We start from the raw sequence: 15,253 nt of genomic DNA, 5'->3' as shown, positions 1-15,253 counted from the left end.
AGGAAGCTGGGGAGAGAGAGAGAGAGAGAAAGAGAGAGAGAGAGAGAGAGAGAGAGAGAGAGAGAGAGAGAGAGAGAGAGAAACTGAATGAATTGTATTCCTTAGAATAGGGTCACCGCCTCATTAGAACGGAGTTATCCAACCAGCAGCAAAAGCTAGGGCTCCAATGGTCCCTGCTGTATCTGTACTGCAGATGCCCACAGCCTACACAGCTCACACCCGCAGAATGCCTGGGAAACACTTTGATGGATGGGAGCAATTTTCAGTAACATAGGGAATGATGCTGCTTTGTGCAACACTGTTCCCTTTTTCTTGCAACACAAAGTCAAGTTCTATTTGCCCAGTGACACAGCATTTCATTAACAGTGTGCTTTTCTAGCCAGGAGGGTGGTACTAAGGCATGATCTTTGAACAGCATGGCAGGCTTCTGAGGAAAAATGACATACTATATAGATGGACATTTATCTCATTTAATTAGAAAAGGTCATGAGGCTTTTTGTCTTGTTTTATTTTGTAGACAACAATCAGTGATATACGAGTCAAAGGAGCCACATTTATAATAAGAAGAGAATGAGGAAAATGAAAAAGAATTAATTCAATGAATACCGATTAAAAGTAATATAATTAATAAACCACTAAAATCTATATTTTTGGCTTTTTTTTTTCACTATGAATGGCCCACCCATTGAGTAAACATTTAGCTGACGAGGGTTTCTCAAAGTTTTTGTGTTGGTTAATGGTTCAAAATTTATATATCTCCTTTTATAGGATAGAAGCAGTTTCATTGAAGTTATTTGAAATACCAGACACATTTGAAATATCATCCTGCAGAGGCTGGAGGTAGTACAGACACTCTGATGATAATAATAATAATAATAATAATAATAATAAAAGAATGGAAAATTAATATGTAGCACATGTAAATTGAAAAGAAAATTTGCATAAGGACTCCTTTTCAAGTTTTATAATTTACATGACTTATTTGGTCATTTCCGAACTTGTCTCACAAAGAATTAGAAGTAGTCCTGAAATAAATATAAATAATTTTAAAATTTGTATTAGCTAAAATATAAATAGGAGTAAGCCAAGATCTTGAAAAAATGTACAGCATTCAGAAATGAAGACAAAAAGGATAAAAGAAGTTGTATTAGCTAAGCTAAATAAATGTTTGGAAATTGAATTCATTTTGTTGACTATTACATTTTCTCTAAGCTATTGAAAACCATAGCCATAACGTTTGGAGAGTGCGAGGCAGGTCCCTCAGCAGACTTATTTAAGTACTTTGCACTTTGTAGACATTTAATAAATTCCTGTTGAACTGAGAAAATTTTTCAAGCTTTACACCTTTAGTAGTTAGAACATACCAATCAATTATTAAGTCTTCATGCTATTATTATAACAGATTTTTTGTAGTATGTTTTTATTTTTCTAATTTTAAATGTAGTGTATGCTCATTGTATATAATTATGTACTTAGATATTAAAAATTTAAATCTCATGCCGAAACCGGTTTGGCTCAGTGGATGGAGCATCAGCCTGCGGACTGGGAGGTCCCGGGTTCGATTCCGGTCAAGGGCATGTACCTGGGTTGCGGGCACATCCCCAGTGGGAGATGTGCAGGAGGCAGCTGATCGATGTTTCTCTCTCGTCGATGTTTCTAACTCTCTATCCCTCTCCCTTCCTCTCTGTAAAAAAATCAATAAAATATATTTTAAAAAAAAATTAAATCTCACATACCATCAGATCTAAAGGGAAATGACAGTAAAGTATATTTTTCTTCATTAAGTTTCTCTTCCCCATCACCTACCCTCTCTGTGAGGGAGGAGGAAGAAGATGATGACATACCATAAAGATACTGAAGTAGGAATCAGAAAACCTGCATCCAGTCAAGGCACTGCTACTAGCTGGGCTAGTCCATGGGAGGTAAATAGATTTCATCTTTAAGCCAGATCTCTGACTGATAGAAGCTGCCTAGAGTGCTCCTTGGCCTTTGGTCACATCTGGATTCAGCAGGAAAACATGCCATCATGTGAACATAATTTTGCCAGTGGCCACCTGGAGTCTATTATTAAATTTATCAGTGATATGGATTGAACTGTGGTAGGCAATTAGACACACATGAGCTGAGCAAGGACGATGGACCAGGTACAGAAGGTCAGCAGGGCAGAAAGCCCTGGGTGGCTAGCGATGTGCAAAACTGGGCAAACAAGGACTTTGACCCCAGCGTGACCTTTCCTCCCCTAACATGTGGTTGGTCATGCGGTTCAGACCCTCACCTGACCTTTCCTCCCTTGGCATGTTGCTAGTCATGCAGGTTAGACCTCCTTAGAGGAGGAACAGAAAAGGGGGCCAGAAAATAGCCCTTAAATATTAAGTACCCAGGACAACAAGGTTCTGATGGAATGAAATATATCTAGGCCTCAGTTGTCTTTCAGCTCTAGGCCCAGAAAAGCATCAAAACCAGACAAGCGACACTGGCTGACATCAGGACCAGCTGTGTTGATTAATGACCCCCTGGCCTGGCACCGACCAGTCAGTGGAGACCATGACCCTGAGAGAACACTCCTGGGAAGCTGATGAATAATCTATTGGGATAATCCCCTGAGACCTACAGATAAATTACCCTAAGACAGAGAACCCAGTACCAAGCTCTCCCTGGAGCACACCGGCGCCTTTCCTCACCCTCTTCCGCTGGAAGCATTGTCCTTGCCTCTCTTGCTTCTAAGTTTGCCTCTGTAACTTGTTCTCTAAGCCCATGCAGCTCAGCTGGCCCACTTCTTCCACCACTCAGCTCTTCCACCTCTGTGACTTCCTAAATAAACTTTTGCTTGTATTTGAGTCTTAGCTCTGAATTCTTCCTTAGCCAGAACTCTGGGGACCGAGGTTGCTGAACAGAGGTCCATTTGCTGGTAACATTTTGGTGCCATTTTCACCACCAACAGAATTACATTATTTATATAGTGTCTTTCAACTCTAATATGTCATTACTAGGTAAAGAAAAATCATAGTTGAAATTTTCAGGAATATTTAAACATACAGTTTTCATTGTTATTTAGGTATGGTAAGGCCAATAAAGCAGGAGATGACTGCGATGAAAACAGAAATTTATTATACTCACAGATCCCAAGAGGAAAGGGCACACCCCATCATGAGGATCGCACAAGGAAGCATGGGGTAAGTCAGAGGTAGAGGGAATAGAGGGAAATGTTGGCAGGAGCCTTGACTGTGGTTTCTACAAAAAGAAACCGGTGAGGAAGAGTAAACAGGTTTAGGAGTCTCTAATTCAAATAATTCCAGTGGGGTCTGGAGCACAGGGGCTGTCCCCTAGTTGTCTGGTAGCCAGCCCTGGGGTGATTAGGGCAGGGGAACAGCTGCCCTGAGTGTGGGAGCAGGGAGGAGGTGGTTGGGCGTGTGGGCTCTGGGTTGGTTGGTTTGCAGTCCCTCTGGAGTCATCAAGGCCCCGATTTCAAAGCATTAAGATACAGAAAATAAAAAGACATGGTTAACACAAGGCACTTTTTAGAATATCAATTCTGTTTTGCATTTCACTTAGGTCCATACAGTGTCTCTTACTGCTATGAATTCCTTTGATTATGGGGAGAAAATGTAAGCAACAAGAGTGCTCAGACATCTGAAAGAGATATCCCCTAAACACTCCTATATTGTTTTGATTGTAATAACAGCAATTTGGATCTAGTTGTCCACTGTTAACAACAAGTTTGTGATCTGTTATTGAATACTTCAGAATATTACTCACAGTTTATTGTTGAGACTGCCAAATCCAACCAATCAGTTTATGACTGTCCATTTGGTGGCTAGACATCATGATAATCTTACCTAAAGAGAATGACAGTCAATATCATAGATTATTATATCTTACTAGAGGCCCAGTGCAGAAAATTCCTGCACTTGTGGAGGGGGGGGGGGCATCCCTCAGCAGTCCTAGAGCCCTTGGGGGATGTCTGGCTGACAGGCCTCCGCCATCGCCCCTGCGCTTGCTAGCTGTGAGCCTGGCTTCTGGCTGAGCAGCGCTCTCCCTGTGGGAGCACACTGACCACCAGGGGGCAGCTCTTGCATTGAGCAGGATCAGGCCAAAACCAGCTCTCCGACATCCCCCAAGGGGTCCTGGATTTCGAGAGGGTGCTGGCCAGGCCGCGGGACCTCACCTGTGCATGATCGGGGCCGGGGAAGGGTGCGGGAGGTTGGCCAGCCGGGGAGGGACCACAGGAGGGCTCCAGGGCGTGTCTGGCCCATCTCGATCAGTCCCGTTCCACTGGACCCCTGCAGCAAGCTAACCTATTGGTCGGAGCGTCTGCCCCCTGGTGGTCAGTGCATGTCATAGCGAGCAGTTGAGCAGTCTTAGCATAGCATTAGCATATTACGCTTTGGTTGGTTGAATGGACGACCGGACACTTAGCATGTTAGGCTTTTATTATATGGATTGCTAACTCTTTTATGACTTTTTTAAAAAAAGAGATTCTTTGCAGAGAAAACTCCATCATTGTTTAACATGGTACTTGCCTCTTTGTTTTTTCTTTTTTTTAATCCTCACTTGAGGGTATTTTTTAAATTGATTTTAGAAAGGGAGGAAAGGAGAGAGAGAAACATTGATGTGAGAGAGAAACATTAATCAGTTGCCTCACATGCGTGTTCTGGAGACCAGTAAGTACATCAGACTAATATGGTTACTTTAATTAAGCACTGAGATTTTTAGGATCCAACAAAAGAAAGGAAAAAGGACAATTATCAACCATTTTTGAATGTTATGGTAGATAATTAGTTTCAAATTGTAGTAGCAAAAAATAATTGACACTGAATAATTGTTCCTCAGAGTGTTCTATTACAGTACTTGATTATTAATGGTAGGGCATGAATATTCCTGAAATACAGAACACAATGGAACAGAACATTGAATTTTGTATTGAAGACTACAATTTTTAAATTATCAAGAAAGATGAAATGATTATAGTGTCACTTGGTCATAAAAAACACAAATCTAGTCCTGGTTTTGTGTCAGAGTACTATTATTTTAGTGGTTGCTCACCTATTGTATCACAGCTACATCTATTTATCTATGTTTTATATATCTCAACACTTAAAAAAATCTAATTTTTGTATAAATTTTTTTTTCTTATTTTCTCTTAGTCTAAGATGTCTTTTAATAACTAATTAAAATGTTAAGTTGTGTGAAAAAAGTTGTTATTTGTTCCATGGGCTATTTATGAGTGAAAGGATATTATGGGCTTTCTTATCAAGAAAGGGTGTTGGATTTTGTCAAATGCTTTTTCCGCATCAATTGATATGACTATGTGGTTTTTTTCTCTCAATTTGTTTATGTGATGTATCACGTTTATTGATGTGCAGATATTGTACCATCCTTGCATCCCTGGGATAAATCCTACTTGGTCATGGTGTATGATCTTTTTGATGTACTGCTGGATCCGATTTGCTAGGATTTTGTTGAGGATTTTGGCATCTATGTTCATGAGGGATATTGGCCTATAATTCTCTTTCATTGTATTGTCTTTATCTGGTTTTGGGATTAGGGTGATGTTGGCTTCATAGAATGAGCTGGGAAGTGTTCCTTCCTCTTGGATCTTTTGACATAGTCTGAGGAGGATAGGTTTTAGGTCTTCCTTGAATGTTTGGTAAAACTCCCCTGTGAAGCCATCTGGCCCTGGGCTTTTGTTTGGTGGAAGCTTTTTGATTACTGCTTCGATTTCCTCCATAGTTATTGGCCTATTGAGATTTTTAGATTCTTCCTGGTTAAGTTTTGGAAGGTTGTATTTTTCTAGGAATATGTCCATTTCCTCCAGGTTGTCTAGTGTGTTGGAGTAGAGTTGTTCATAGTATTTTCTAACAATCCTTTGTATTTCTATGGGGTCTGTTGTTATTTCTCCTCTTTCATTTCTGATTTTGTTTATTTGGGTCCTCTCTCTTTGTTTCTTGGTGAGCCTGGCTAGAGGTGTATCAATCTTGTTTATCCTTTCAAAGAACCAGCTCTTGGTTTTGTTGATCTTTTGTATTGTTTTTTTGGTCTCTATGTCGTTTATCTCCGCTCTGATCTTTGTTATTTCCTTCCTTCTGCTTACAGTGGGCTTTTTTTGTTGCTCTCTTTCTAACTCTTCGAGTTGTAGAGTTAGGTCATTTATTCTCATTGTTTCTTGTTTCTTGCAGTAGGCTTGTAGAGCTATGAACTTCCCTCTCAAGACTGCTTTTGCTGTATCCCATAGGTTTTGGATTGTTGTGTTTTCATTGTCATTTGTTGCCATGATGTTTTTTATTTCTTCTTTGATCTCACTGGTGACCCAGCCGTTGTTTAATAGCATGCTATTTAGTCTCCATGTGTTTGATTTTTTTGGATTGTTTTTGTTGTAGTTGATTTCCAGTTTTATGCCTTTGTGGTCTGAGAAGATGCTTGATATGATTTCAATTTTCTTGAATTTGAAGAGACTTTGTCTGTGACCCAATATATGGTCTATCTTTGAAGATGACAAATGTGCACCTGAGGAGAATGTATATTCTGTGGCTTTGGGGTGAAATGTTCTGAAGATGTCAATTAATTCCATCTGATCTAGTGAGTCATTTAGGATTGATGTTTCTTTGCTGAGTTTCTGTTTAGAGGATTTGTCCAGTGGAGATAATGGGGTGTTAAGGTCCCCTACTATGATTGTATTGCTGTCAATCTCTCCCTTGATCTCCTCCAGAAGATTTCTTACGTATTTGGGTGCTCCTATATTGGGTGCATATATATTTACCAGAGTTATTTCTTCTTGTTGCACTACTCCCTTTAGTATTATGAAGTGGCCTTCTTGATCTCTTTTTATGTCCTTCACTTTGAGATCTAATTTGTCAGATATAAGTATTGCTACCCTGGCTTTTTTTTCACTTCCATTGGCCTGAAAAACCTTTTTCCATCCCTTCACCATCAGTCTGTGTGCATCTTTTTTTCTGAGGTGGGTTTCCTGTAGACAGCAGATATATGGGTCATGTTTTCTTATCCACTCATTTACCCTATGCCTTTTGACTGGGGAATTTAATCCATTTACATTTAAAGTTATTATTGATAGAAACTTGTTAGTCGCCATTTTTTTTCTTTACCGCTGCGTTCCTTCTTTGTTTCTTGTTTTTTCTATTTACAGCAGACCCTTTAGCATTTCTTGCATTGCTGGTTTGGTTGTAATAAACTACTGTAGACTGTTTTTGTCTGTGAAGCTCCTGATTTGACCCTCAATTTTGATTGATAGCCTCGCTGGGTACAGTATTCTTGGATTCAGACCCTTCCTTTGCATGACTTTGTATATTTCATTCCATTCCCTTCTTGCCTGATGTGTTTCTGTTGAGAAATCGGTCGCTAGTCTGATGGGGGAACCTTTGTAGGTAACTTTCTGTCTCTCTCTGGCTGCTTTTAAGATTCTTGCTTTGTCGTTGGTGTTTGCCAATTTAATTATTATGTGCCTTGGTGTCGGTCTTTTTGGGTTCATTTTGTTTGGGACTCTGTGAGCTTCTTGGATTTGTGTGAGTTTTTTCCTCCCTATATCAGGGAAATTTTCTGTTACTATTTTTTCAAACAGGTTTTCTATTCCTTGCTCAGTTTCCTCTCCTTCTGGCACCCCTATTATTCGGATGTTGTTTCGTTTAGCATTGTCCCAGAGTTCTCTTAGGCTCTCCTCCTGCTTTTTAATTTTTTTTTCTAGAAGCTGTTCTGTTTGGGTATTTTTTTCTACCTTGTCTTCTAGCTCGCTGATGTGGTCCTCTGCTTCTTCTAGTCTACTGTTGATGCTTTCTATTGAGTTCTTTATGGCAGTGATGTCATTTTTCATTTCTTCTTGGTTTCTCTTCATTTCCTCTTGGTTCCTACACATATTGTTGAATTGGTCTTCCATTCTTTTCATCCACCTTATGGCCATTTCTCTGAATTCTTTCTCTGACAGGTTGCTTGCCTCCATTGCCTCCATTTCGTTTACTTCCTTTTCTGATGATGCCTGTTTTTCTTTCATATTTGGGTTGTTTCTTTGTTTCACCATGATTTCTCTTCTCAAGGTGTTTGGTTATGTAGTTCTCTCTCTGCTGCGCTTTAGGGGATGGCTAACCTTTCTGTGAGGAGAAGCAGTGCTCGTCTGAGTTCACGCAGTCACGCTGCTTGCGATCCCTTGTTTTCAGGTTAGTAGCTGGTCTCTGGATGCCGGCAACAACCACCCAAGATGGCGCAGTCTCTGCTGCTTAGCTGGCGCACTGAGAGAGGTTTCAGCCGCAGTCTCCAACCGTCCTTTTTTTCCTGGGGGTTGTTGGTCTTTCCTAGCTGCAGACAGTCTCTCAGCTGAAAATCCTCTGCCTATTTGGGCTGTATGTTACCTGTTTCAGCTGCTCACCCTTATCTGCTCCAGGACAAGGCACAGGACACGTCTGTTTATACCGCCGCCATTTTCCCTTCATTATGGGCTTTCTTGGTATGTGCTTTAAAAACATCAAACCTTTTGGTTACTGTATAACTTCTTACATTTTCAAGTGGAAGACAATAGAAAGTTACTTGATTTCCTTTCTCCCAGAGGCCAATAGAAAATGGCTGTGAAACTAGAAATAATGCTATTCTACCTAAGCTGGTTTCTGGGTTTCCTACGATGCTCATGAGATGTAGCTGAAGAGATGCTTCACTTGAAAAGAAAAAGGAACTGGCTCAGTCCTCTTCTGGTCCAACTCCTATCAACAACTTCCCCCTTCCAATCTCTGCTCATCCATCTGACCCTTTGTTTTGGTGGTGGGAGAGGAGCAGGAATTAAAGATCGTGCTGTACCACCTCAGAAATGGGGAGCACAGTTACCCCTAATGTATTGGTACTATGATTTACTCAGCCTGTTTAATAAACCCATACCTGTGCCCAGGTAGTTGGGCAATGGTGAGAGGAGAGGCAGCCGTTGCCAAAATCACCAGGCTGGAACAGGGAGCTCACTATTGCCAGGAGAGTGAGGCAGATGCATTCTGAGGTAACCATTCCTGCTGATTCTCTCGTCTGCTAGCTTCTGCATCTGCCCTTATATAGTCCTCATGTGCTCCTTCCTGTCCAGTTGATATCCCTGGACATGATTTCTTGACTGTGTAGGCTCCAGTGGTCGGCAAACTCACTAATCAACAGAGCCAAATATCAACAGTATAACGATTGAAATTTCTTTTGAGAGCCAAATTTTTTAAACTTAAACTATATAGGTAGGTACATTGTTATTAACTTAATTAGGGTACTCCTAAGGCTTAGGAAGAGCCACACTCAAAGGGCCAAAGAGCTGCATGTGGCTCGCGAGCCGCAGTTTGCCGACCACTAGACCTAGGGTATCAATCTTCTCTCCCATTTTGTTGGAAAACTAGCCTTATCCCTTTCAGACTAGACTTCCTTCATTGCCATTACATCCTGGGGTGACATTGATTGAGTTGTATAAAATAATTCAACACTCCTCCGGCCTGGATAGATTGTAATGAGTTTTAGGGGTTGTCAAATTTCAAGGCTCTGTTTCATACCACACATGCTGCAAAGTGCTTAATAATTATCCATGAATGAGTAAGCTTTGAAAGAAGATAGAAACCATTATGAAATAAATGACAGTTATAAGTGAGGCTTATTCAGAGAAACATTATTTTTAGTATATTTTGAACACCAGATAAATGTTAAAGAAACCAATAAAAAAATAGTAAAAACTGCGGAAATAGCATAAATTCACATTTATAGCTGTTGCAGACAAAATGGAAATGTTCTTTACATGGTTGGTCTGTGTGAGAAAGTGTTTCACAGGGCTACCAAAATTCTATCATAGGATGTCGTTTTGGATACTAACAATTTTCAAGGTTTTTTGGTGGATTCTTTAGGGTTTTCTATATATAGTATGTCATCTGTAAATAGTGACAGTTTTACTTCTTTCCATTTGGATGCCTTTTATCTGTTTATATCTATATAAATCTATATAAGTCTGTTTATTTTATATATATATAATTTTGTCAAATTTTCTGCATCTATTGAGATGGTCATATGATTTTTACCCTTGGTATTGTTGACTGACGTGTTGAATCACATCAATTGTTTTGTGGATATTGAACCACCCTTACATCTCTGGTATTAATCCCACTTGATCATGCTGTATATCCTTTTTAAAAAAAATATTTGTTAATTGATTTCAGAGCGGAAGAGAGAGGAAGAGAGAGAAACAGCAATGAGAGAGAATCATTATCAGCTGCCTCCTGCACGCTCCCTACTGGGGATCAAGTGCACAACTCAGGCATGTGCCCTGGTCAGGAATTGAACCGTGACCTCCTGGTTCATAGGTCTCCACTCAACCACTGAGCCACTCCTGCTGGGTGGGATGGGCTATCCTTTTAATGTATTGTTGAACTCAGACTTCTAGTATTTTGCTGAGAATTTTTACATCTATGTTCATTAGGGATGTTGATCTGTAATTCTCTTTTTGTTTATGTTGTCTTTGTCTGATTTTGGTATCAGGATAATGCTGGTCTTGTGGAATGAGTTCGGAAGCATTCTTTCCTTTCCAATTTTTTGAAATAGTTTGAGAAGGATAGGTATAAATTTTTCTTTAAATGTTGGGTAGAATTGACCTGTGAAACCATCTGGGCCTGGGCTTTTGTTTGTTGTAAGTTTTTTTTTATTACTGCTTTAGTTTCATTGCTAGTAATCAGTCTGTTCAAATTCTCATTTTCTTCCTGGTCTAGCTTTGGAAGGTTATATGTTTCTAGAAATTTATCCATTTGTTGGCATATAATTGTCCATAGCATTCTTTTTTTTTAATTTTTTAAAAAAATATATATTTTATTGATTTTTTACAGAGAGGAAGGGAGAGGGACAGAGAGTTAGAAACATCAATGAGAGAGAAGCATCGATCAGCTGCCTCCTGCACACTCCCCACTGGGGATGTTCTCACAACCAAGGTACATGCCCTTGACCAGAATAGAACCTGGGACCCTTCAGTCCCCAAGTCAACGCTCTATCCAGTGAGCCAAACTGGCTAGGGCCGTAGCATTCTTTAATGATCCTTTGTACTTGTATGGTATTGGTTGTGATCATTCCTCTTTCATTTCTGATTTTATTTTTGGGATCTCTATCTTATTTCTCTTGATGAGCCTTGCTACTGGTTTGTCAATTTAATTTATCCTTTCACAGAATCAGCTCCTAGCTTCATTGATAATTTCTATTGTTTTTCAAGTCTTTATTTTGTTTATTTCCACTATGATCTTTATTATTTCTTTCCTTCTACTTACTTTGGGTTTTGTTTGTTCTTTCTTTTCTGTTGCCTTTATGTGTAAAGTTAGATTGTTTATTTGGAATTTTTCCTACTTCTTGAAGTAGGCCTATATAGCTATGAATTCACCTCTTATAACTGCTTTTACTGCATGCCATATGTTTTTAAAGCTGTGTTTTCCTTTGTCTCAAGGTAATTTTTTTATTTCTTCATTGAACCATTAAGTGTTTACTAGCATGTTGTTTAATTTCTGTTTAATTGTGTGTGTTTTTCCAGTTTTATTCCTGTATTTTCTAGTTTCATGTCATTTTGGTAAAAAAAAAAAAATGCTTAATATATCTACTTAAATTTATTGAGGCTTGTTTTTTGGCTTATCCTGGAAATATTCTATGTGCACTTGAGAAAAATGTGTAACCTGTAGTGTTTGGGTGAAATGTTCTAAAAATATCTATTAAGACAGTTTGGTCTAACGTGGCATTTAAGGCCAGCCTGAGATTATTTTGAAATACTTACAGAATAGTGAGGTTAAAGAAAAAGCAAGACACTAGTTAAAATAGCATCTAATTCAATCTATCCTTGGGAATTTTGACCTATTACAGGGGCCAGTGGTCAGAATAAGACCAGGTAGGGAATTAAGGAATATACATAAGATGCATTACATAAATCATGCATATCATGTGGCATATAAAAATCATATCTTATAAATGTCACATGGCTTGAGAAATTATCCAAGTGTATTTACATGCGGCTTTGAATTGTAACCACAGAGAGTTGGTCAGGAAAGAGTAGTCCCCAGACATTCAGCGAATTAACACTGGAAACAGATGGTAGGAGCAGATTGAAGCTGAGCCAAGCTCTTTAGATTACAAAGCAATCTTTAAACTCATTTTGCTATCCATGGAGAGAGAGACGTACATCATACCTATTAACTTACCTAATTGTCCTTAGCTAGCAATATGAGGTTCAGCCTTGTACTCTTTTAACTTTCATTTGATAGGCCTTTGAAATGGGATATAATATTTAAAAGATGTCTTACAGTGGGTTAATGATTTCTGTTCAATATCTTTAAATTATTACTTCAAAATAGCAGAATTCATTGAATAGCACATATCAATTTGCTTAGCATCTTGGTCTCTGTAGAGATGGCTGATGGCTTCCACTCTCTCCTCTCTTTTTCAAATCCACATTAATATGCTGGGTAACAGACTCAGCTTTGAACAATGATGAAAGGATATTATAAAACCTGTGAATCTAAAAGGCTAGAAAGAACACCACTGATTAAAAAAAAATTGTCCTCCAAAAACGTCTGCAGCTTGGGTATAACGTGCCCATTTTAGTGAACATATTGTAAGGAGTAAAATGTAGGAAAATCTAAACTAGCGTTTCCTTTTCTTCCTCTGCTTCTGCAAGAGCATATCCCCCCTCCCTACAGATTTGCTGAGCAATTCTTTTTCTTTTGTTCAATAAATGTTAATTGCTGTTTAAATTATTCTATTTATAAACAATATGGGGTTTCTTGGGCTCATGATACAAAGCAGTATTAAACTGTAGTCTAGTAGTGTAGGCAAGATCATGGGAACCAGATAAAGGCCAGGCCTTTACACTAGCCAATACTTTTTAGTTGAAAATATTATTTTACACACATAGAACACTTATAAAATGTACTTGCTTATAAACACAGTAAAATCCTGCCATTTAAAAATTCTATAAAGCTCTAAGTAGATAAAAAAAATAGAAAAAAATTCTAATTGATATTAGTAAGGCATTTTAAAACTGCAAACAGCTTTCTTTATTCAATGTCAAAGCTAATTCTCTGCAAATACAGTACAATACAATATGACACTTTATATATATTTCTGCTTTATATTTTTTTTAAAAAGAAGCCACCTATAAATACTACTTTCTTTTACAAAATAACAAACAGAACAAAAAAATTTTAATTACAGTAAAACATAAAGTAGTTCTCAAGTCGAAAAGTTATCATCTCTAATGTGCTGAACAATTTTTCTTTATTATAAAAAACTAGTGACCCAGTGCATGGATTCATGTACATTGAAAGGAAATTAATTAGAAGGTAGCCAGTGGGGTGGGACTGGGTGAGATGGGTCAGACACGCCCTGGAGCCAACCTCCTGCAGTCCCTCCCCAGCCAGCCGCAGCTGGGGTAGCGCTGTGGCTCAAAGGGCATATGTGGAGTGAGTGGGGTCCTTCTGGCAGGTCCCTCAGCTTGGTCTGCGGAGATCGGGCGAAACCGGTTCTCCAACATCCCCTCAGGGGTCCTGAGCGTGAGAGGGCACTCTGCAAAGTTGCTGTTGTACAAGGTGTGGAACACAAATGCAAGTGTGCAGATTCGGGGCCGATAGTGCTCCAGCAACAACATAACCCATGGCCAAAGGTAGAATCGCATGGCTCCATGAGGAATTGGGCTTCCTCTCTGGTTTCGGGGTGCGTCACCCGAGAACCATCGCCGCCAAGTCACTGCAGCTTGGCAGCTCCTGCATTGAGCATCTGCACCCTGGTGGTCAGTGTGCATCATAGCTACCAGTCGGATGAACAGTAGCATATTAGCCTTTTATATATATACTAGTGGCCCAGTGCATGAAATTCGTGCACAGGGGAGGGTGTGTTCCTCAGCCTGGCTTGCACCCTCTCCAATTTGGGACCTCTTGAAAAATGTCCTGCCAGTTTACAGGGATCGGGCCTAAATCAGCAGTCAGACATCCCTCTCGTAATCCAGGACTGTTGGCTCCTAACCACTCACCTGCCTGCCTGCCTGCCCGATTGCCTCTAATGACTCCGCCTGCTAGCCTGCTCGCCCCCAACTGCCCCCCCACTGCCGGCCTGCTTGCCCCCAAATGCCCCCCTGCCAGCCTGATCACCCCCAACTCCCCCCCCCCCCCCCGCTGGCCTGCTCGCCCCTACTTTCCTTCCCCACTGGCCTGCTCATCCCCAACCATCACCCTGCTGGCCTACTCACTACAAACTGCCCCCCTGCTATCCTGATCACCTCCAACTGACCCCCACTAATGGCCTGCTTGCCCCCAACTGTCACCCCTGCTGGTCTGCTTACCCCCAATGGCCCCACCCCCCACCAGCCTGATCACCCACAACTGCCCTCCCCTCTTGACCTCTAACCGCCTCTACCTCGGCCCCGCCACCATGGCTTTGTCCAGAAGAACATCTGGAAGGTCTCCTGGAAGGTCTCCCAGTCTAATTAGCATATTACTCTTTTATTAGTATAGATACATTTGTCTGTAAATATGATTATGATTGCAGGTATGAGTAGGACCAGGTAAAATTTTATAGAATGGGCCTTTTATTACAGATGGTTTGCCATGTATGCATTTTTTCTAAAGAAGTAAAAATTACTTTAAAAAATGTTTCAGGAAGACTTTGAGAAATTTATAGCATCTGCTTTTCTTCCAAGAAATTTGTCACTTTTATGCCAGAGTGAGAATTATTTGTATGCTTTGTATGTCAGCATTGGGCCTCTGTGACTGGGGGGCACTTAGCTTGACTTGAGAGTAATTATCTTGCTCACTGGCTGGGAGGGAGGGTGTGTGGCAGAGGAGATAAATACTCAGTTCTGGATTATTCATAGATTGCTGACTTTCTGGATTGATTGTGCAAGCCTCTCCTTTTACTGATGTCCACCTTCTGTTGACAGACATCTACCCTGGGAGAGAAATAAGATGAAACTCTCTCTTTCTTGTCATTGTAAAAAGCATTTGAATTTCTAAGGTGTGATAAGGCCACCCAGCCATCCACAGTCAAGGTACACATTTTCATGGAGGATGTTCCCACTCTTGAATAAATTAAAACAATTTTTTTCTTTTCATTTAAACTTTCTTCTATAACTGTTTTCTTGTTACTTAAAAGATAGCTTTTTTTTGAAACTGCTTCCAAAGCTTTTCAAGCTATATATGTCCTTGGAATTAATTTATAAATAAGAATTGAGCCCGGTGGGTGTGACTCAGTGTTTTAGCATTGACCTATGAACCTGAAGTCACAGTTTGAT

The 15,253-nt window shown here is 39.9% G+C and overlaps 1 long non-coding RNA gene across 1 annotated transcript in view; it reads left to right on the top strand.

Annotated features, from left to right (window-relative positions):
- LOC118660433 overlaps window positions 1-15,253 on the top strand; it is a 50,768-nt gene that overhangs the window by 9,116 nt on the left and 26,399 nt on the right. The window contains exon 2 of the long non-coding RNA XR_004968916.1: window positions 3,056-3,173. This is a non-coding gene — a long non-coding RNA (uncharacterized LOC118660433). The remainder of the gene's footprint in view (window positions 1-3,055; window positions 3,174-15,253) is intronic.

This window comes from Myotis myotis, unplaced genomic scaffold (assembly GCF_014108235.1).
Source record: "Myotis myotis isolate mMyoMyo1 unplaced genomic scaffold, mMyoMyo1.p scaffold_m19_p_7, whole genome shotgun sequence".
In the NCBI taxonomy this organism is placed as follows: domain Eukaryota; kingdom Metazoa; phylum Chordata; class Mammalia; order Chiroptera; family Vespertilionidae; genus Myotis; species Myotis myotis.
The sequence above is the reverse complement of the archived record's forward strand: the minus strand, read 5'-3'. Positions and strand labels throughout refer to the sequence as shown.